Source organism: Pseudorasbora parva, chromosome 14, assembly GCF_024679245.1.
Source record: "Pseudorasbora parva isolate DD20220531a chromosome 14, ASM2467924v1, whole genome shotgun sequence".
Lineage (NCBI taxonomy): Eukaryota > Metazoa > Chordata > Actinopteri > Cypriniformes > Gobionidae > Pseudorasbora > Pseudorasbora parva.
In genome coordinates, this window is record NC_090185.1 from 2,674,705 (window position 1) to 2,697,463 (window position 22,759).

Below are 22,759 nucleotides of genomic sequence, written 5' to 3' on the forward strand. Positions count from 1 at the left end.
AACATGTTAATTACACAAATAAAATGTGTATTAAGTGAAGCAAAGATTTTGCTGAAAGATGGCACGGTTTATTATCCATTGATCAGATGCCCGTGAAAGTTGTGTTCGTTGCTACAGCAACTGTAGACTCTGGGTGCCTGTGCAGTATTTCAGAATGAAACTCGTGATCACGAGAAAACAACTTTTGTTATCTCGAGATCACGAGAAAATTATGTCGTTATCACGAGAAAACAACTTTTGTTATCTTGAGATCACAAGATAATTAACTCGTGATCACGACATAACAAGACAGAAAAAAAAATTATTATCCATGGCCGTTCAGGGCTTCCGTAGCGATTGCGAGTTATTTTCTTAAAATAACTGGTTAAGTAGGTGTAGTTTTGAGTAAAAACAGTCTATATATATATATATATATATATATATATATATATATATATATATATATATATATATATATATATATATATATATATATATATATATATATATATATATATATATATATATACAAATACAAATATATATATATATACAAATCATTGTCTGAAGGCAGTGAGTCAGCTCCCTTATTCAGAACAGTAACCATTATAAAAACTGCTGTTATTCCTAGTGAATTCGTCAATTCTTTCTCGTGAAATCACAAAACAAAATGCACACAAACGTGTCCCTGCTCTTAATATACAATCTTTGAACATCTTAGAAAAATTCTTCCACCAGACCACTAAGGAATTCGAATGTTAACGGTGGATCTATGTATTTATTCACTAACGGGAAGAATTTCGAGACTAACAATATATTTGACGCAAATTAATGCAAATAGTCAATAGATTATTTCACAGACTTAGAATTTCGTTTACTGTTCTGTTTCTTTATGCTTTATAAAAATAATGTATTCTCCCCCCCCCCTTTTATTACTTTACTTACTTATTTATTTATTTATTGTTGTTGATTGTTTTTAATTATGTAGCACTTTGAGATTTTATTCAATATAAAGTGCATTATAAATGTGTGTGTATATATATATATATATATATATATATATATATATATATATATATAATATATGTGGCGATTTCTTTAAGACTGCAAGGGAAGCTCGGCTTCCCTTATAATGTCACAAAATTAATGGTCAAATATGTACTATTGTATTAACATTTTGTTGACTAAAAATGCGTTAGAAAACGTTCATCTCAAAGACGAGTTCGTTCAGAATCAGTTACATATAGCAGGTCGGCTGACTCGATTTCCTTCTCATACATTCCCGTAGCGTCAGTGCATTTCCCTATTGAAGCCCAGCGTCCATTGACTTCAAAAAAAAGTTTTTTTTCAGCGATTCGAAACTAGACGGTCATTGGATAAACGCTGCGATTATGTCCCGCCCACGGACGCTCAGCGTCTCTGGGGGTGAATGGGGAGTGGGCTGGCCCGGACTCTGAGCTTCTGCGTGATGATTGGAGGGTCTGTCGAAAGACTGCATCTCCTTTTGACTGACAGCGATTCTGTACTATAAGGAATCACTGAAGCTATTCGCGCTCAGTCCCATCGCGGATTTCTCAAGTTCAGTCGAAATAAAAACTGCTGCAACCTATTTCTTTGATATTTGCTTGGTGAAATTGCTTGATTTTCATCATACATTTCACACAATTATACACCACATTCCTTGTTTCAGTTTTACAGAGTTTAATATTTTTTTTAGATCATTCATTCATTACTTCATACATTCCTTCTTTCATGTAACGTTAGTAGGCTAGGCTAGCGTTGTGGGTCAAACTGCGCACGATGGCAGACGGTGCTAATATTGTCGACCTGATTTTGGCGAAGCCATTTGAAAGTGTTCCTTATGAGGGAAAACGTAGAATTAAACAGCAGGGCAGATCAACACCTAAGATTGATTTAGTGCAAAAGACAGGGAAAAATAACAGGTCTTTTTAGCTCTCCTGGTATGACAAAGTTAGCTGGCTGACTGGAAGTGCTGTGACAAATAAAATGTACTGCTGGCCATGCCTCTGGATGAAACCATCTCACGGATGTGTTGTTTGGTCAAAGGTGGGGTTTGGAGATCTGTCTAACTTTGACAGGGCATATAAAAGACATGAAAAGAGCAATGAACATGTGAGTGCATGTGCAAGATTAAGTTGCATGGGCAGGATCAGGGTTGAGCATGCAATAAATGAAGGTGCTCGCATTCAAGTGGCTAAACATAATGAAATAGTCAAACAAAACAGGGCCTTCCTAAACCGCCTTATTGATGTGACATCCTTGCTTGGCCGGCAGGAGCTGTCATTTAGGGGACATGATGAGAGTATTCAATCATCCAACAAGGGGAATTACAGGGAGTTCACAGAAACATTAGCTAAATATGACTGTCCTGTCCACACAATTCAAGTCCTCAACTGTGTTTTCTGGTATGTCCCATACTATTCAAAATGATTTGATCTCTGCTCTTGCAGCCACCGTTTCTGATCAGATCAGAGATGAAATTCAGGATGCTCCCTTTTTTGGATGGCAGGTGGATGAAGCAACTGATATATCCTGCCGGGGCGAGATGCCCAGATTCTCTGAGACTGATGTGGTCTTTGATGTTGTCCAGCAGAGGGCGATGGATTCTTTACTGCAAGAACAGAAATGAATCTCTTCTTGCAATTGTCAAAGAGAAGAGGTCAGAGGGGGCTTTCCAAGCCATTTATGCCAAAACAGCAGATCTCACATCAGACCCACGAGATGAGCCCATGAGAGAGCGCCGTCTGACCCAATTTCAGGATCCCCAAGTGCGATGCAGAAATCTGTACATGGCCATCCTTGATAACATCGTGGAGCAGATTCCTCGACGTTTTTCAAATTTGGAAAGCATGCTCTTCTTAGAAGAGGAAAATTTGATGACATGAGACAGGTATTTCCAGAGGAGGCCTTCCAAAGTGTCCTGAAAAGTTATGGCCATCACTTTGATTCAGGAAGACTGAGGTCAGAACTTCAAGTCCTGTATTCAGATCAGGACTTGCAGGGTAACAGGGGAAAGCTTGGTGATTACTTGGTGTTCCTTAAAGACATGGAGTTGGACAGAGCAATGCCTCAGCTTTACAAACTGTTCTCATTAGTGGCAACAATTGGAGCTACATCTGCAGGTGTAGAAAGGAGCTTCTCCTGTTTAAAGTGACTCAAGTCCTACACCCGAAACACAATGGGCCAAGGCCGTTTAAGCAGCCTAGCTCTGCTGGCCATTGAGTGGACACTGGTCAAGTCACTTGAAAAGACTCCTAGATGGTACGACAGGGTTACAGACCATTTTCTTGAAAATGAACGTAGGGCAGAATTTACTTTTAAATAAACAGACAATTTTATGATGTTGGCCGAAAATGAGCTTCCCCTCTCTGACAGACCAGTAGCCGACACACACACACATATATATTGGTGTTATTGTGATATATTACAATTTAAAATATTTAGTTTTCAGTTTATTTTACTTTAAATGATCATTTATTTCTCTGATCAACGCTGAATTATCAGGATCATTCCTCCAGTCTTCAGTGTCCCATGATACACACACACATATGTGTGCATATATATATATATATATATATATATATATATATATATATATATATATATATATATATATATATATATATATATATATATATATATATATAATAAAATACTGTATGATAAAAACCTGGATACAGTTTCCTCAACAGAGTAATGCTTCAGGTTTCAGTAGTAATGCTTTCAGGAGAATCATTGTGCATTGTCTTGTTTGGTCTGGTTTCATTTGGGACCAAATCGCTGATAATTCTCAAAAAGCTCATTCCTCTGAATCCTTTTAAAGCAATCATCTGCGCAATTTACACACTTAATGGCTGTAAAGTAGATCACAAACTCTGAAAAAGTCTTGAATTTCACTTTCTGTTGATGGGTCAATGACATGACATGTATTTTTTGTGTCCAAATGATTTATTTTTCTAAACATAATTTTAATAAATACATGTCATATATCAAACTGATCTACAATATCTCCTTTATAAGAAACCTTTTTCATTTTATTGATATTCAATTGATGTTTTTGAGTTTTGGTGTTTGAAAGACCAAAAATGTCAGGCGGTGCGACCGTCCGAACCTGCAACCAGAGAACAAAACTGCAATAAAAAGGTTAATTTTGTCATTAAAATTTTTAATTAAATAGTTTGGCATGATTTTATGTTAAAGTCATTATAAATGAGCGAAAATGGTGTATCAGTCCTATTTCAAAACTATTTTAACACTTAAAAAACTTTTGTCCGAAAAATTGACTTCTCCAAATGTCAGGGAGGGCGACCGACATAAAAACGCAATTTTATGCAATGTTCCTTTAAGAAAACCATGTGACAGCATATGACATTACACAAAAGACCCCAGAGGACCCATTTGATGCAGTAACAAGGTTAGTCACCCTCCCATAAATATTAGATAATTTGACATTTTTGAGTAATGATGAGGTTGATTCAACTTATCATGTCAGGCGGTATGACCCCTGGAAAACTTTGAAAATGTGTTGTTATTATTAAAATGTGTATTTGATTAAAAAAAATTATGTGTAACCTTGAGCACATGGTCAAACATTTTTATAGGTGTCCAAACTAATGCCTGTTAGATTTGAATTGAGTTTGAAATGTCAGGTGGTGCGACCAATATGTCAGGTGTCGCGACCAGAATAGCAGTTAAACGAACTGAAAAAAAGTCATGTTAATTCATGTTTTTGAATATATTAAATACATTTGAATAAATGTATAAAGCTTTCTGTAAGATATTAAGTTGTTTAACGGTGCAATCTACATATATATTTTTATTTTATTTTATGATGGTATGGGTAACCATTTAAGCACATTGTCCATCTAAAAATCATATTCTTCAAGAATAACCAACACTGATACTAAAACAATTGCATATTGCATCTTTAAATTAATCTTTTTTTCATTTGTTTTTGTAGATGCCATTATCAAGCAAGGAGAAAAGAGCACAACATAGAGCTCATTTAAAGGGGAGATGAATTGAGAAATCAGCTTTCCCTTGAGCTTTTGATATATAAAAGGTCATGGTAATATAAGAATATCCTGTAAGTTTCAGAGCTAAAAACTTCCTTGTTAGTCAAAGAAAAGCTTTTATAAACACCAGGCCCAGCAAACGGTCTTGTGCTTCATCCTGACATCATCGACTGACGAAACACGCCTCTACAGAATAATAAGCACATCCATGTGTGTGTGCAGTTTGTGCTTCTATCCACCGATCGGGCAGGCCAAGCAATACAAAAATAATATTTCAATCAATCGCGGGTGGATGAGAAATAAATCATTGTGTTTGTTTGATAAAGATGTTCTCGAGCCCTGTGGTCGAGAGAATCATTCTGGTTGCCACTTTCAAAACAATCTTTCCCTCCAATGAACTGACAGCGTTTACTTCTAAGTCTCCAGTGACACGCCCATCAAAACCCAGCGTACAGTAGAGAGAGCCTCAAAACCAGTGTAGAAAGTAGACTATCACTTATTAGTTATGATGTTTTTGAATGTAAAAACCACACGAACATCATTAGTTGACCTCAGACAACAGTATAAATAAAAATAAAAAAGCCAGTTCATGACACCTTTAAAAAGTGATCCAGTTGCAAGGGCAGAGTACCTTGCCAAAAGAAAAGCAAGGTTTTGTGTACATCTAGATAGATTACAACTCAAGTTAAGATGTTATGTTTTGTGGTAATTACACAGTTATTACATGTTAATAATAGAAATGTTTTAAATTTCTAGTTCCATTTCAGTTGGTCACGTTCGACGTATGTCTCCATTCCCTCCTTCAGGGAACAAGGGTTACATACGTAACGGAGACGTTCTAAAGAATCGATAATCAAATGTTTTTATTTATTTATTTTTATCTTGACTTACTGTTACTAATGTGTCTATTTGAATGAACAATAGATTGATAGATTCTGGGCCCAATATTTGCACTAGTTCCATATAAAAGATGTTTTCATTTATTTAACTTGTTCCTTGAGGTTTTGTCTGTATTGTTTTGCACTTCTTGTTAATGAAATATTATTATATTACTGAGTTACATAAATTGGTCTGAGGATTAAAATAAAGGCAATTGAAATCAGAATAGAATGCATTGACATTTTTACTTTTATCTTGTAAATATCAATCTTTATTGATCATAACGTCAGGTGGTGCGACCGGTCATGGTCAGGTGGTGCAACCAGCATATTTTCATTTAAATGTATCAATTTCCACTGCAATTGCAAAATAAAGTAAGAAATATAACTGTAAAACTTTATATAACATATAGAAATCATTTTAACAATTAAAAAAAAAAAAAAAAACTCCTTATCGAAAAATTGGTGTTTGAACACATAGAAAAGTAGCCATTTATATGAATTGGAATAAAAAAGACAATAAATAAAGAAATGAAAGGGGAATTTATAATGCAATATGCATTTAAGACACTACAAGGACTGATATTTACAAGTTCTCAGTAGTGCTAAGTACATTAAATGTATATTTATTTAAATTAATATATGGTCGCACCACCTGACATTTTCTGGGTGGTAAAATCAGAAATCTTGTTTAATAATGAATTAATGCTGCCTAAAAAGCTGTAAAACCAATATGAAGCAACATCAAACATTTGTATGGACATAAAAATGCATTTTAAAACCGTTTTGCTTAAAAAAAAATAAAAAATGATCTTGAAAACCTTATTCGTCATTGACCCTGATAACACCCAAACAACCACTAGATGTAGTTAGTGATTAAAAAACATTGTGTGTGTGTTTCGGCCCAATCTGTCTTGTAAGAGATTTTGTCCACCTGAATTTGTGAGTTTGTCACACACCTGGCTGAATTCTGTCAGTGTGGAGGCCAGTCTTTGTGAGCTCTGTGATTATCGTTTCGGTTCTGGTTGTAGCGTCTCTGTGAGCTGTGGTGGCGACAGACACAAGATGTTCTTTACCCTCAAAGGTGTCCTCGTCTTATCGAATCACAGTGCTGATATTCTCAGTCCCTGTTATGTCTCTGGTTCCTTCAACTTTGACTGTATAAAATATTGGTTTTGTTGAAGTTGGTCCGTATTTAAAAAAAGACTGTGCTCTTTGTCCATCCACATCGCTATGCATGTATTGAGCTCTTTTGACCTAGCATGCTTTTCCAGTCCCTTTTTTGGTTCCTCAGGTGTGTTTCCAGTCCTAAAATTCACCAGCAGGTGAAATTTAAACAATGTTCATCTCTACTCAAAAATCAATGGTTATTTCAAACAAAAAAACATGAGGGAAGCACTTCTTACTCGTCACACATTTAATGAGCTCAACGAGGATTGGTCAAGCAAAGTAACTGATCGAAAAATTGACTGATTAAAAACACTGATGCAAAATGAAAAAAGATTGAAAAATGCTACAAAAGTGGGTGTGGTTAAAGGGTTAGTTTACCCAAAAATTAAAATTAGCCCATGATTTACTCACCCTCAAGCCATCCTAGGTGTAAATGAGATTCTTCTTACAGAAGAATAAAATCGGAGTTATATTAAAAATGTCCTTACTCTTCCAAGCTTTATGATGGCAGTGTAATTTTTGAAGTTCATAAAAGTGCATCTATCCATCATCTAACTGCTCCACAGTGCTCCAGGGGGTTAATAAAGGCCTTCTGAAACAAATCGATGCATGTAAGAAAAATAACCATATTTAAAACTGTTCCTAAAGATGTTCCTAACCACCTATGCTGCTGTCCAGTAATACTTCAAATATGAAGCTCAGATACTCGACAGCATTAGTTTTAGTGTGACATTAAACATTAAAGTGTCTTTATATTTAGTTATTGTTCCATATATAAATCTATTTCTCTTTTCATTCATCATCTTTTGTCTTTGTACCGCAGAATATGATTCACTTCACATTTAAATAAATAAAAGTATTTTAGTGAAGATTCATCTTAAAGCTTTAATCTGTGAAAAACTCTTCAGGTTCTTCAGGAGGGACTCGTGGGAATCCTGTTGAAGAGAAGAGAGTGTCAGTGATGGAGGGAGATTCAGTCACTCTTAACACTCGTCTCACTGAAATAAAGGATGATGAGATTCAGTGGAGGTTCGGATTCAATGTAATCGCTGAAATCAGTAAACGGGCCGACAGCTTCACTGTATATGATGATGTTCTTGATGGGAGATTCAGAGACAGACTGAAGCTGGACAATCAAACTGGATCTCTCACCATCACAAACATCACAATCAAACATGCTGGATATTATCAACTATGGACCTACTATGGGTCTTCTTATATCCGTCTCTCTGTCTACGGTGAGTTAAATATCAGTTTCACATGTTTTATTTATTACAGTGAGATCTACAGAAGTATCTTATCATGAATAATTAGTTTAAATGACTAATTCTCTTACTGTTTTACATTAACAGCAGGTTTATATTGAACTTTCTGTTAAATAGTTTTAAATGTTCTACTTTTGATCATCTTGGTTCCTCTCGATGTTTCTTCCTCGTCTTCTTGAATATCTTCATTCATCCTCATTTCTCTTTATTCTCTGATGTTTTCCAGCTCGTCTGCCTGTTCCTGTCATCAGCAGTAACTCTTCTCAGTGTTCTTCATCTTCATCGTCATCATCATCATCATCATCATATTGTTCATTGGTGTGTTCATCAGCGGTGAATGTGAGTCATGTGACTCTCTCCTGGTACAAAGGAAACAGTTTATTGTCCAACATCAGTGTGTCTGATCTCAGCATCAGTCTCTCTCTACCTCTGGAGGTGGAATATCAGGATAAAAACACCTACAGCTGTGTGCTGAACAATCCCATCAGCCACCAGACTCAACATCTGGACATCACTCAACTCTGTCACACATGTTCAGGTACGGCAGCAACGCTGATATTAGTTGATGTCAGCGCTGATATTAGCGTTTATTGACTGAGGCTACGTCTACATAATCCGCATACATTTAAAAACAGAGTTTTCGTCTAAAAACGCTCCGCGTGCACACTATCATTTTCAATCGTTTTCCAAAAATTTTTAATCTACACTGAAATGTCTGAAAACGCTTACATCCCCGTACCCCGTACAAATCCAAGACGCTTCCATTTGCGTCATTTCCGCTACTCATTTATTAAATGTGCCTAAATTAAATAAATAATTAAATAAAACTGCTGTACAATGTCATTCACCATCTTGGCTGGTTATTAATATTGGTTTAGATTTATTAATTTATGGCTTCATATTTCCATCTTTTTCAGGAAGTGCTTGAATCTAAAGCAGAACGCTGAACTTTAAAGATTCTTCAAGTGTGTTTTTGTCATCATAAATACTGATGATTATTTGAGCTTCTGCTCTCTTTCAGTGTCAGATTTTTTAAATCTTATTTGTAAATCTTTATTATTTGGTTATTCATTTTCTTCTTGTTTTTCTATCCACAAATATAATTAAAAAAAAACATCTTTAACCTGAGAAAATACTGATTTGGGACTCATTATAGTATACTTTGAGATCACAGTGAAATGCATAAACTCAACATATCGGTGCTCCATTTCCTCCATCAGGCGATTGATAAAGTCTTTAAATCTCTAGTGTGATTTGTCTCTGTGTCTCATCTGCGGAGCAACAGCTCCTCCTAGTGGCTCTCCCTGAATTGGCATGTTATCAGGAGTTATTTGCTCAGTATCTTCTGTCTCGTTTGCTTTCTCACTTAAAGTCCTCATGAAATCAAATCAATCTTATTTACTTTGTTAGCGCATACTACAGGTCTTAGGGTGAACAATTAATCTGTGCAAGTTAATACACAGAATTTTTTTTGCCGTAGTAATCTTCAATCAAAATCTGAAAAGTTACTTCCGGTCTGGAAACGGCGTACCTTCTCAGCTGATGTCAGTTTGACGGCTTGCGTTGTAAAATGCGTAACCACTCCCCTCCAGCCGTTTGTCTGCTATGAGTGAGAGATGGAGAGGAGGAGCGCTGAGATAAAAACCCTGCCCTCTATTCTACAGTCCCTGACAAAAGTCTTGTCGCTTATCTATTTTCTAGAAATACCTGATATTAACCTGACTTTTAATTAATTAATTGGTGTTAGAAATAGCTCATATGAAAAGCTAAAACCCTCCCAAATGATGTTTAATGCACTGAAATAAATAATTTTCACAGAAGAAATATTTATCATTTAATCAAGACAGAAAGGTCAAATTTTGGCAAGACAAAAGTTTTGTCGCCTATACAGAAATGGAACAAATTTACTGCAAATACAAAAATATGTCAGCAAATTAAGTTGTGGCACTGTGAGATCCAAATTTAATATCTTGTATGACTTCCATGAGCTTGAAGGACTGCATCCATGCGGTTTGGCAAGGATTCATACAATTTATTGATGAAGTCATCAGGAATAGGTTAGTCATCTAAGAAAGCAGTCTTGCATGCCTCCCAGAGTTCATCAATATTCTTTGATTTCGTCTTCCATCCGTCCTCTTTCATCCTACCCCACATATGCTCAATGATGTTCATGTCTGGTGACTGGGCTGGCCAATCCTGGAGCATCTTGATCTTCTTTGCCTTGAGGAACTTTGATGTGGAGATGGAAGTATGTGATGGAGCACCATCCTGCTGCAGAATTTGGCCTCTTTTATGGTTGGGAATATAAGAGGTAGCTAAGATTTCTTGGTATTTTAGACTATTGATGTTCCCTTCCATCCTGCAGATCTCGCACACCCCCATACTGGATGTAACCCCAGACCATGATTTTTCCGCCACCAAACTTCACTGTTTTCTGGGTGAATCTCGGATCCATTTTGGCTCCAGTAGGTCTCCTGCAATATTTGTGGTGACTGTGGTGTAATTCAACTGAAGATTCATCTGAAAATCCACCTTCTGCCACTTTTCCAGCGCCCATCCTTTTAGCAGGCTGTGGGCCTTGGCAAATGCCACACGGTTTTTCAATTGTATTTTGTTTAGTGCTGGCTTCTGGGCACTGATTCGACCTTGGAGGCCATTTCGAGACAGAATCCGACAAACTGTTCTGGTTGACACAGGGACTTCAGGTGAACAGGTCTCGTGGAGCTCTGCTGCAGTGGAAAATGGGCTGGCCTTGGATTTTCGAGCCAACAAACGATCCTCTCGAGCAGTTGTCTTGCGGGGTCTGTCTGACCTGGGCTTGTCAAAAACGTCTCCAGTCTCTTCAAATCTTTTTTTTATCCTCTGTACTTGACGCTGAGACACATTGAAGGTGTCTGCCACATCAGCAGTGGATCTGGTCTTCAGCCTCTTGTGCCAAGCTGTGAATATTAGAATACTTTTTGAAAGTTTAGTTTTTCACTGAAACATTATCACAAAAGCTGGTGGGATTAAAATGAGCCATTTCTTGTAAAAATATCTTGATTAGAAATATTTTTTCAGCGGCACTTTAGGTCAATTTTTACACAAGCGACAAGACTTTTGTCAGGGACTGTATATTCCGTTTCACTTGGAAATACGTCACAGCACTGAAGAAAACTCACTCGCTACTTCCGGTTCACTGGGACTTTAAGAATTTCTTCTCAAACCTGGTATTCCTTTTATATTGTGAACACAGAATTTCTCTTTTTGGACACAGTAGTTTATGTATCTTGGCTGAACGGAGTTGTTGGTCTTTTCGTGTCCTGCCAGATCTTGGTCCTTCAGCTGTAGTTGTGAATCTCAGACCCTTCGGCTGTGATCGATGTAAAGTTTTCATCAGCTTCATGATTCCTTGTCTTCTGGTCATTGTGTGGTGTGGTAAAATATGGCAGCTTCCCAATGATTTTCCTGATGGAAAGCAACTCCTCAGGGCTTTTTCCAGTAGTATTGTGGTCAGTGAATCTGTACAATATGTCCTCCTGACATATTCATATGCCTTTTAATATGTGTTGCATCGCCAATCACCCTTCTAAATCTAAATTAAGTGCGGAAAGATACAGTGAGGAAAATAAGTATTTGAACACCCTGCTATTTTGCAAGTTCTACCACTTAGAAATCACGGAGGGGTCTGAAATTGTCATCATAGGTGCACTGTGAGAGACATAATCTAAAAAATATCCAGAAATCACAATGTATGATTTTTTAAAACTATTTATTTGTAAGATACAGCTGAAAATAAGTATTTGAACACCTGAGAAAATCAATGTTAATATTTGGTACAGTAGCCTTTGTTTGCAATTACAGAGGTCAAACGTTTCCTGTAGTTTTTCACCAGGTTTGCACACACTGCAGGAGGGATTTTGGCCCACTCCTCCACACAGATCTTCTCTAGATCCGTCAGGTTTCTGGCCTGTCGCTGAGAAACAGAGTTTGAGCTCCCTCCAAAGATTCTCTATTGGGTTTAGGTCTGGAGACTGGATAGGCCATTCCAGAACCTTGATATGCTTCTGACAGAGCCTCTCCTTGGTTGTCCTGGCTGTGTGCTTCGGGTCATTGTCATGTTGGAAGACCCAGCCTCGACCTATCTTCAATGCTCTAACTGAGGAAAGGAGGTTGTTCCCCAAAATCTCGCAATACTTGGCCCCGGTCATCCTCTCCTTAATACAGTGCAGTCACCCTGTCCCATGTGCAGAAAAACACCCCCAAAGCATGATGCTACCACCTCCATGCTTTACAGTAGGGATGGTGTTCTTGGGATGGTACTCATCATTCTTCTTCCTCCAAACATGTTTAGTGGAATTATGACCAAAAAGTTCTATTTTGGTCTCATCTAACCACATGACTTTCTCTCATGACTCCTCTGGATCATCCAAACGGTCATTGGCAAACTTAAGACGGGCCTGGAAATGTGCTGGTCCAAGCAGGGGAACCTTCCGTGCCATGCATGATATCAAACCATTACGTCTTAGTGTATTACCAACAGTATCCTTGGAAACGGTGGTCCCAGCTCTTTTCGGGTCATTCACCAGCTCCTCCCGTGTAGTTCTGGGCTGACTTCTGACCTTTCTTAGGATCATTGAGACCCCACGAGGTGAGATCTGGCATGGAGCCCCAGTCCGAGGGAGATTGACAGTCATGTTTAGCTTCTTCCATTTTATTTATTTATTTAACAGGGACCAGACACAACACAAATGTTGTGCCAGAGTTAGATAAGATAGCTCATTTGCATCTGCGGTCCGGTCTACTATTTTCTAATGATTGCTCCAACAGTGGACCTTTTTCACCAAGCTGCTTGGCAATTTCCCCGTAGCCCTTTCCAGCCTTGTGAAGGTGTATAATTTTGTCTCTAGTGTCTTTGGACAGCTCTTTGGTCCTTTGGTCTGGTCATGTTAGTTGGATTCTTACTTATTGTTTGGGGTGGACAGGTGTCTTTATGCAGCTAACAACCTCAAACAGGTGCATCTAATTTAGGATAATAAATGGAGTGGAGGTGGACATTTTAAAGGACAGGGTTTGCACACACTGCAGGAGGGATTTTGGCCCACTCCTCCACACAGATCTTCTCTAGATCCATCAGGTTTCTGGCTTGTCGCTGAGAAACACAGAGTTTGAGCTCCTCCAAAGATTCTCCAAAGAGACTGGCTAGGCCACGCCAGAACCTTGATATGCTTCTTATAGAGCCACTCCTTGGTTATCCTGGCTGTGTGCTTCGGGTCATTGTCATGTTGGAAGACCCAGCCTTGACCTATCTTCAATGCTCTAACTTCAATAGAGTGAGGACAGTGAGGTTGCAGAGTCAGGAAGACTGGATCCCTGAATCTGGTTTGAGAGACATTTAGGAGGTCAGCAGGTGTGTGTGTGTGTGTGTGTGTGTGTGTGTGTGTGTGTGTGTGTGTGTTTTATATGTTTAAATGAATAGTTTACACTGACCAGGCATAACATTATGACCTCCTTTCTAATATTGTGTTCGTCTACCTCTTGCTATCCTGTCAAGGCATGGACTCCACTAGACCCCTGAAGGTGTGCTGTGGTATCTGGCACCAAGATGTTAGCAGCAGATCCTTTAATACATGTAAGTTGTGAGGTGGGGACTTCATGGATTGGACTTGTTTGTTCAGCACATCCCACAGATGCTTGATTGGATTGAGATCTTGGGAATTTGGAGGCCAAGTCAACACCTCAAACTCATTGTGCTCCTCAAAACTATTCCTGAACAGTTTTTGCTTTGCAAGGTTTCACAGCAGAACATTACCCAAAGCATCACACTGTCTCCACCGGCTCGCCTTCTTCCTGTAGTGCATCCTGGGGCCATGTGTTCCCCAGGTAAGCGACGCATACGTACCCTGCCATAAACGTGATGTTAAAGAAAACGTGATTCATCAGACCAGGCCACCTTCTTCCATTGCTCCGTGGTCCAGTTCTGATGCTCACGTGCCACTGTTGGTGCTTTTGGCGGGGTCAGGGGTCAGCATGGTCACCAATATGCAACAAACTGAGTACACATTTTATGATGGCTATATTATAAGGACCCCCAAGCTCCTAAAAAATGGGGGTGACCCCCCCCCCCACACACACACACACACACCCACGCACACACTATTATACATGTGATTTACTGGCTTTTGAGTCAAATTAATCATGTGATGTTTTTTCCTTTAATTTTATCTGTTCAAACATCAGTGTGTCTGGTCTGATCTGTCGGGTGGTTAACCGTCTGCTGGATGTTTGTCGTCTCTGTGCACGTCAGTAGTTTGTGGCTGAAGCGTCTCTTCATTTTATCTTTCTGATAAGAAGCTCATATCTTCCTCTCCACACAACCTTTAGCAAAAAGAAGTATACTTCTTTAATTTTATTAAGTGTATTTAAGTAATGTTCCAGTATATTTTAAGTGTACTTCATGTAGTAAGTATATTAATATTAATGTACTAGTAGTATACTTGTAAGTGCACTATTTCAGTACTGCTTGGGACTAAATTGGCCCACTTTTAGTATATAAAAGTATATGTTTAAGTGTACTATAAGTGTAACAGTAGCAAACTTTAAGTGCACAACCATGTTTCTCATTTGTCCTGAATCTTTACTACAAGTGAACTTATACGTATACTAGTAGTTTATAGGGGTGGGGATCCCCAGAGGCTCCACAATACACTGAGTTTTGAAATGATATTAAAGGGGACGTATTATGCCACTTTTCACAAGATGCTTGCAGTTCCAGCCTGAAGATGAAGGCAGGAGCGGAGCCCCTAGTTTTCATTCAGGGCCAGAATTCATTTGAAAACGTAAGATCACTAAAAGCGTGTTGATTTCCGTGATGTTAAAGGAGACGGATGTGTGAGTGGAAACTTACTGAGGTTAGGGGAGGATTCACACACAACCAGATAAATATCACAGTTCAGTGTTTCAGATCAATCTGAGGGTTAGCAGCCATTTTAAGAGTCGCTATCGTGGGCTTTTCAGTGCACCGATGAAGAAAATGTTCCTCAAATTACTTTTGCTCTGTTTGTGGCGTCTGGTTGGTGAGTTTTAAATGTGTTTTTATGGCTTCAGTTGCTTCTGTTCTGTATCATGTGATAAATTACTGGTTAAATGAGTTGAAGAAGATTAACATTCACTGTTAGTGTCAGCAACGGTGGCTGTAGTGAAGCGCACGACTCAGGAAATAACTCAAAGAACCGTCTTTAATCTAATAATCCACACAACACACAGGAGAATCATGAGGAGAAACACAACCACGTAACGTAGACGATACCGGACGATGAACTGAACAGAACTCAGGTTTAAATAACAGGGAGATCATGGGAAGAACAGAAACAGGTCTGGGATTAATGAACTAATGATAGACAGGGTTCGTACAGGTGCTGGAAATCCTGGAAAACGCTTGATTTTTAATGTGCTGTTTTCAAGGTTTGGAAAGTGCTTGTATTTTGGATAAAGTCCATAAACCTTCCTGAAATGATAATAGCTTGTGTAGGGAAGATGTAATGTTCTCTCCCTGCCATTGGGGGGAGCTGACTGTTGTGTTTCTTTGAGGGAGTTGCCCCTTCCTTACCCCCACAGTCTTATTTCCTTTATGAGAAGGTAAGGAAGGCTATCACGGTTGTTCCATAATAACTGATCATTTCTCTAATTATATTAGCCATCCATATTATTATAAAAAGTATACTTTTCTGAGCAAGGAGTTTACTATCGAGTTAGCTATGGTTTTCCATCATGGATTATTGTGTGTTGTAATTTTGAAGTTGATTTGAAATGACAATAATGATATAATTAATCATTATTTTTGCGCGAGCGGTTTGATTATTTATCTATCCAGCAAAACTCTCCTGTGCATTCAATGATGTCCCCAAAGCTCGACTGCGCATGCGTATATGACGTCATCGAATTGTGAATGAAAGCACCGCGCCGCGCGTCCAGAACGCGTTAGATCTGATCCAGTACGTCATCGTGCTACAGGCTGCAGCGAGGGGAGGAGTGAAGAGTGCAGACAAGCCGGACAGTTCAGGTGTGTGTGTGTGTGTGTGTGTGTGTGTGTGTGTGTGTGTGTGTGTGTGTGTGTGTGTGTGTGTGTGTGTGTGTGTGTGTGTGTGTGTGTGTGTGTGTGTGTGTGTGTGTGTGTGTGTGATTACAGTTCTCTCTTCTCGTAGTGGATCAGACACCTGCGAGATCAGGTGTGTGTGTGTGTGTGAGATTACAGTTCTCTCTTCTCGTAGTGGATCAGACACCTGCGAGATCAGGTGTGTGTGTGTGTGTGTGTGAGATTACAGTTCTCTCTTCTCGTAGTGGGTCAGACACCTGCAAGATCAGGTGTGTGTGTGTGTGTGTGTGTGTGTGTGTGTGTGTGTGTGTGTGTGTGAGATTACAGTTCTCTCTTCTCGTGGTGGATCAGACACCTGCGAGATCACGTGTGTGTGTGTGAGATCAGGTGTGTGTGTGTGCGAGATCAGGTGCGGATATGTGTGTGTGTGAGATTACAGTTCTCTCTTCTCGTAGTGGATCAGACACCTGCGAGATCAGGTGTGTGTGTGTGTGTGTGAGATTACAGTTCTCTCTTCTCGTAGTGGATCAGACACCTGCGAGATCAGGTGTGTGTGTGAGATTACAGTTCTCTCTTCTCGTAGTGGATCAGACACCTGCGAGATCAGGTGTGTGAGTGTGTGTGAGTGTGTGTGTGTGTGTGTGTGAGATTACAGTTCTCTCTTCTCGTAGTGGATCAGACACCTGTGAGATCAGGTGTGTGTGTGTGTGTGTGTGTGTGTGTGTGTGTGTGTGTGTGTGTGTGTGCGAGATTACAGTTCTCTCTTCTCGTAGTGGATCAGACACCTGCAAGATCAGGTGTGTGTGTGTGTGTGTGAGATTACAGTTCTCTCTTCTCGTAGTGGATCAGACACCTGCGAGATCACGTGTGTGTGTGTGTGTGTGAGAGAGATTACAGTTCTCTCTTCTCGTAGTGGATCAGACACCTGCGAGATCACGTGTGTGTGTGTGTGTGTGTGTGTGTGTGTGTGTGTGTGTGTGTGTGTGTGTGTGTGTGTGTGTGTGAGATTACAGTTCTCTCTTCTCGTAGTGGATTAGACACCTGCGAGATCAGGTGTGTGTGTGTGTGTGTGTGTGTGCGAGATTACAGTTCTCTCTTCTCGTAGTGGATCAGACACCTGCAAGATCACGTGTGTGTGTGTGTGTGAGAGAGATTACAGTTCTCTCTTCTCGTAGTGGATCAGACACCTGCAAGATCAGGTGTGTGTGTGTGTGTGTGTGTGAGTGAGATTACAGTTCTCTCTTCTCGTAGTGGATCAGACACCTGCAAGATCAGGTGTGTGTGTGTGTGTGTGTGTGAGTGAGATTACAGTTCTCACTCTCGTAGTGGATCAGACACCTGCAAGATCAGGTGTGTGTGTGTGTGTGTGTGTGTGTGTGTACTTGTCTAGCTATCTAACAGGGGACCTCTGAGCCAAGAGGGGACATTTTTCAAGTCCCCTGTTGGTCATGCTTTAAATCATGTGAAAATGAAGTAAAACACTAAAGAAATGCTCTGGTGATTTTTTTTTTAAATGTTTGACCAAGTGACGACCTACAGGTGTGTGTGTTTAAATCATGTTGAAATCAAGAAAAAACCCTCTGGTGAATTTTTAAAAATTTTGACCAAGAGGGGACCTAAGAGTGTGTGAGTGTTTAAGGCCATGCTCAGCAGCTCCCCTGTAGGCTGGAGCAGGAACTGTAATAGCCCTTAAACACACGTCGTACACACACACACACACACACACACACACACACACACACACACACACACACACACACTCCTTTATTGTTTGAATGGCCTGCTGTCCTCTGACTCTAGAGCTGCTGACTAAAGGAACAAACATCATATAGATTATATCTCTTTACTAAACACCCTGCCTAGTTTCAAACTTTGCATTACTTTAAAATTAAATACTACAGGATCCAAGAAAAAACGATTAAAAAAACTTTATTAAATTATAAAGGGATCTCATTCAATGCTAAAAATCTAAACAACCAGGATGTAATTAGAAATACATCTGCCATCAAAATGTGTGTGTCTTCAGTTTCTACAAATAAATATAGTAAATACCATCCATCATGGCCGTGGACAGACCGTAAAACTTTATTCAATTATTAAGGGATCTCATTCAATGCTTTTGTAAATATTTTTTTGTTTCTGTATTTATATATATAACATTTTAATGACAGTAGCCTATATTTATTGAAAAATAATGCATTATTTTATTTATCAAACAGAAAAGGTACGGTAAATGGGACAAACTTTGCATCTAAAGTTCTTTTAAACAAGTGTTAACATACACATTATTAAAAACATTTTATTTTAGCCAAGTATTTGTAAAAATAATGTGTGACTTTTGGCCCATATAAAAGGCCCATCTTACCACCTTATACATTTATGAGCTTTTTAAACTAACCACTTTTGATTTATTTATGATTTACAAAATGACTCAGGTCCCCTGTTAGATAGTAAATCACGACGCCTGTGTGTTTACTGTGACATTTCTTGCTGTCATAAACCCACTGCAAAGATTTAGAGTTTTTACAGCAATACCTGAGTTTAAAGGGTTAAATCAAGCAGAAATAGCTCTCTAATGTATTAATTGCAGGTCATTATTGAATAGTGATTACGTTACACACACACTGACTCAGGTCCCCTGTTAGATAGTAAATCACGACGCCTGTGTGTTTGCTGTGACATTTCTTGCTGTAATAAACACACTGCAAAGATTTAGGGCCCTATTTTAACGATCTGAAACGCAAGTGTCAAAGCGTGAAGCGCAGGTAACTTTGTGGACGGGACTCGGCGCTGTTGCTCTTTTCCCGGCGGGATAAATGACTCTTGCGCCCGGCGCAAATCTAAAATGGGTTGGTCTGAAGTAGCTTCATTATTCATAGGTGTGGTTTGGGCGTAACGTGAATAAACCAATCAGAGCATCATCCAACATTCCCTTTAAAAGCAGCTGCGCAAGCTCCATTATGGGTCGCTATTATTATGGCGTATTTACCAGACGCACGCCAGGAGCGGTTCACAGCCGAGGAGACGGATCTTCTTGTAAGAGCAGTGAAAGACAGAGGAGTTGTGTTGGATGGGGAGAAACCCACCCAAAATAGCGTCGGTTAAACAGTTTTTTCAGTTTTTCAGTCGATTTTTTTTTTTCTTTTTTCTCCTGGTTCTTGACGGACAAACCAGTTTGTCAGATGTCCTTATATACAGATATGTCTTGCCACTATTGGGCAAACAGGTCTGATCCTTAATTACTACAATTAGCCTGAATAATTTTTTCACATCTTCGTGGCACACCACAATGATTTCCGTCATCTCATGTGTTAATATTTTTTTAGTGTAACAATTTATGATTTGCAAAAATAACTGTTGCATCTGTAGATTACATGAGCAAAGTGTATGCGCGTTGTGCACGCTATACATTATGGTCAAGTATGCGCCCTTAAAATAGCATAATGAACAACGCCCCGCTGACTTTAGACTGGGTTTTTTCTGGTCAGTGGCGCAATTGTTTAATGGAACAGCAGAATAGCTCCAGGGATTGTTTGCGCCGGAACACGCCTCCTTTTTTGCGCTGAACCGCCCAGGGAGCGCTAGTTCATTCACTAGTTTAGCGACGTGCTTCTGTGGAGGGAAAAGCGCGCTTTGCGTGGGTGCAAAATAGGAATGACACATGCGGCGGTGTACAAAGTCAATTGCGCTGGGTGCAAGATAGGGCCCTTAGAGTTTTTACAGAAATACCTGAGTTTAAAGGGTTAAATCAAGCAGAAATAGCTCTCTAATGTATTAAATGCAGGTCATTATTGAATAGTGATTACGTTACACACACACTGACTCAGGTCCCCTGTTAGATAGTAAATCACGACGCCTGTGTGTTTCTCTCCTCAACCCCCCACTCACAATTTACATTTCAATAAGGGAAGACTTGAAAAACCAGTTTGTGAACCACAGGCCAATAGAGCTCAAACTACCAATGTGGCAGAACCCTTCTCAGATAAACTAGAGAAGATGCTGGGATTTGCCCTGCCAAATTAAACTAAATTACAGTTTTTACAATCGCTAGGCCACATTTCTCAATACTTTGGTCATTTTCAAAACTTATTCTCCAAACCAACTTTCTGCCTCACAGCAGTTATTTCACATTCAACATCCACAAAAACTAACAAAACACTTCATTCATGTCTCAGATCAAGTGCCAATGGTCCACAGTTTAGCTTGCACAGACTGAAGTTGTGATCACTGTGTGAAGAGTTTTGAATAAGTGACCAACATTTGTTTGACAAATTTGAGAGTGCCAGAGACTTTAACTAAGGAGAATATTCTGAGCACAGCGTGCGATACTGTTGAGATCCCTTCTGAAACTTTAGAGGAGACACATATGAGCAATCCAGTCTCTCTAGCCAAGGAGACAAATCAGAGCACAGTATGTGATGTTGTTGAGATCTCTTATGAAACTTTAGAGGAGATAAACATGAGAGAATGTCATTTTTTGTCTCAGGATAAACATGTGAGAAGCAGGAGACTTAGCCTTATGTCTCAATTTGATGTTCACTTGATCTCATTTCTGTCTAGGAGAAAGATGTGAGTTGAGAAGGAGATCTCAGGTTTGATTTTCCTTTCCTCTAGGTTGGCCTTTGGTTCACAAACTGGGTTTTCAAGTCTTCCCTTATTTATTATTATTAAAATGTAAATTGTGTGTGTGTGTGTGTGTGTGTGGAGGGGGGGGGGGGATCTGTGTTTGTGGGCCCAGTTTACAGCAGTTAGTTCACCTACAAATGAAAATTAGCCCATTATTTACTCACCCTCAAGTCATCCCAAGTGTATATGATATTGTTTGTTCAAATGAATAAAATCTGAATTATTTAAAGTTATATTTAAAAAGTCCTGGCTCTTCCCAGCTTTATAATGCCAGTGCCTTGTCGGTCCATAAAAGTGCATCTAACCATCATATAACTGATCCACACAGCTCCAGGGGGTTAATAAAGGCCTTCTGAAGCGGTGCATTTGTGTAATAAAAATATCTATATTTAAAAATGTATAGACTAAAATACTAGCTTTCGGTTTTCAGTGTCACACGAATCACATTGCGCTTAAAGGACAACTCCGGTGAGAAATGACCCTAGGGGTAATTAACAGATGGTCAGCGAGTCGATCGTTCTCTGGGATGCGGTTTCATGAAAATCAAATGTAAAGAGTTTTATCTCTAAACACAGATTAGCTTATAATGTTTGTCTATGGGGCATGGAATAAGTGAAATTAAATCGCTATACCGCTAACAAGGCTCAAAATATCCTCACACTAACACGGCAGCATAATGAGGGTCCCTACATGCAAACCGCAGCATTGAGAACTTTGTAAGAGGACAAACAGTTTAATAAGAAGATACTTTATAAAGACAGTCCATTACGCGTTTACAGACGGCGGCCATCTTGGAAAACAGTCTCGATGTCTCGAGCCACGAACGCTGTGCTAAGTGAGCTGGTCGATAGGAATTAAGTTTGTGAAATCTAATTACGTGGTCATTTTTATTTATTTATTTATTTATTTTTTCAGTTTTCTTCCTGAAACAACAGACCATATGAGATTCCAAAGTCACAGTTCATCACTTAGCACAGCGTTCGTCACTCAAATCTGTTTTTAGAGATAAAACTCTTTACACTTGATTTCCATGAAAACGCCTCCCACAGAACGATCTACTCAGTAACCATCTTCACCCATGAATCCTTGACGTATGTGCACTGACAAACACAGAAGAGAGAAGATAGAGCTAAACAAAACTTAGTGTCAGGGGTTACTCTTTTCATAATAACACCAAAACACAATTTATTTCAATAAACATAGTTAATTTAGTCTATAAAGTTTAAAATATGCACATTGTTCTTACACAAACGTGCCACTTTGCTTCAGAAGGCTCTTCATTACTCACGTGCTACAAACATCTGAAGCAAGCGCCCCAAAAGCTGGATCTCTGACAGTCCACGAATGCTAAACTGAGCTCTCTTTCAGGACTTTTTGCTCTTAAGTGGACAAATTAATACAAAATTATTTTAACATACACTTTAAGAAAAAGTAACTTTAAAAATGATTAACTAATAAAAAATCATATATATATATATATATATATATATATATATATATATAATTTTTTTATTTTTTATTTTTTTACAGTGAGGACAATACAGTGATATATTACAACTACTGAGAGACCGTCCTGAAAAGCACTGTTTATTTCATGTGGATCATATCTTTTGTATTTATTTGTGCTTTCACCTGTAATGTGTTTGGGCTGGTGGTTTAGATGTGCTCTTGATATTGGAATAGAGAATAGTGTGTGTGTTGAGTTTGCCGCTCAACCCCCCAGCAGTAATT

General features: G+C 38.9%; 1 pseudogene; it reads left to right on the forward strand.

The window, feature by feature from the left end:
- The first annotated feature begins 2,881 nt into the window (after positions 1-2,881).
- LOC137040697 (carcinoembryonic antigen-related cell adhesion molecule 5-like) overlaps positions 2,882-22,759 on the forward strand; it is a 48,003-nt pseudogene continuing 28,125 nt past the window's right edge.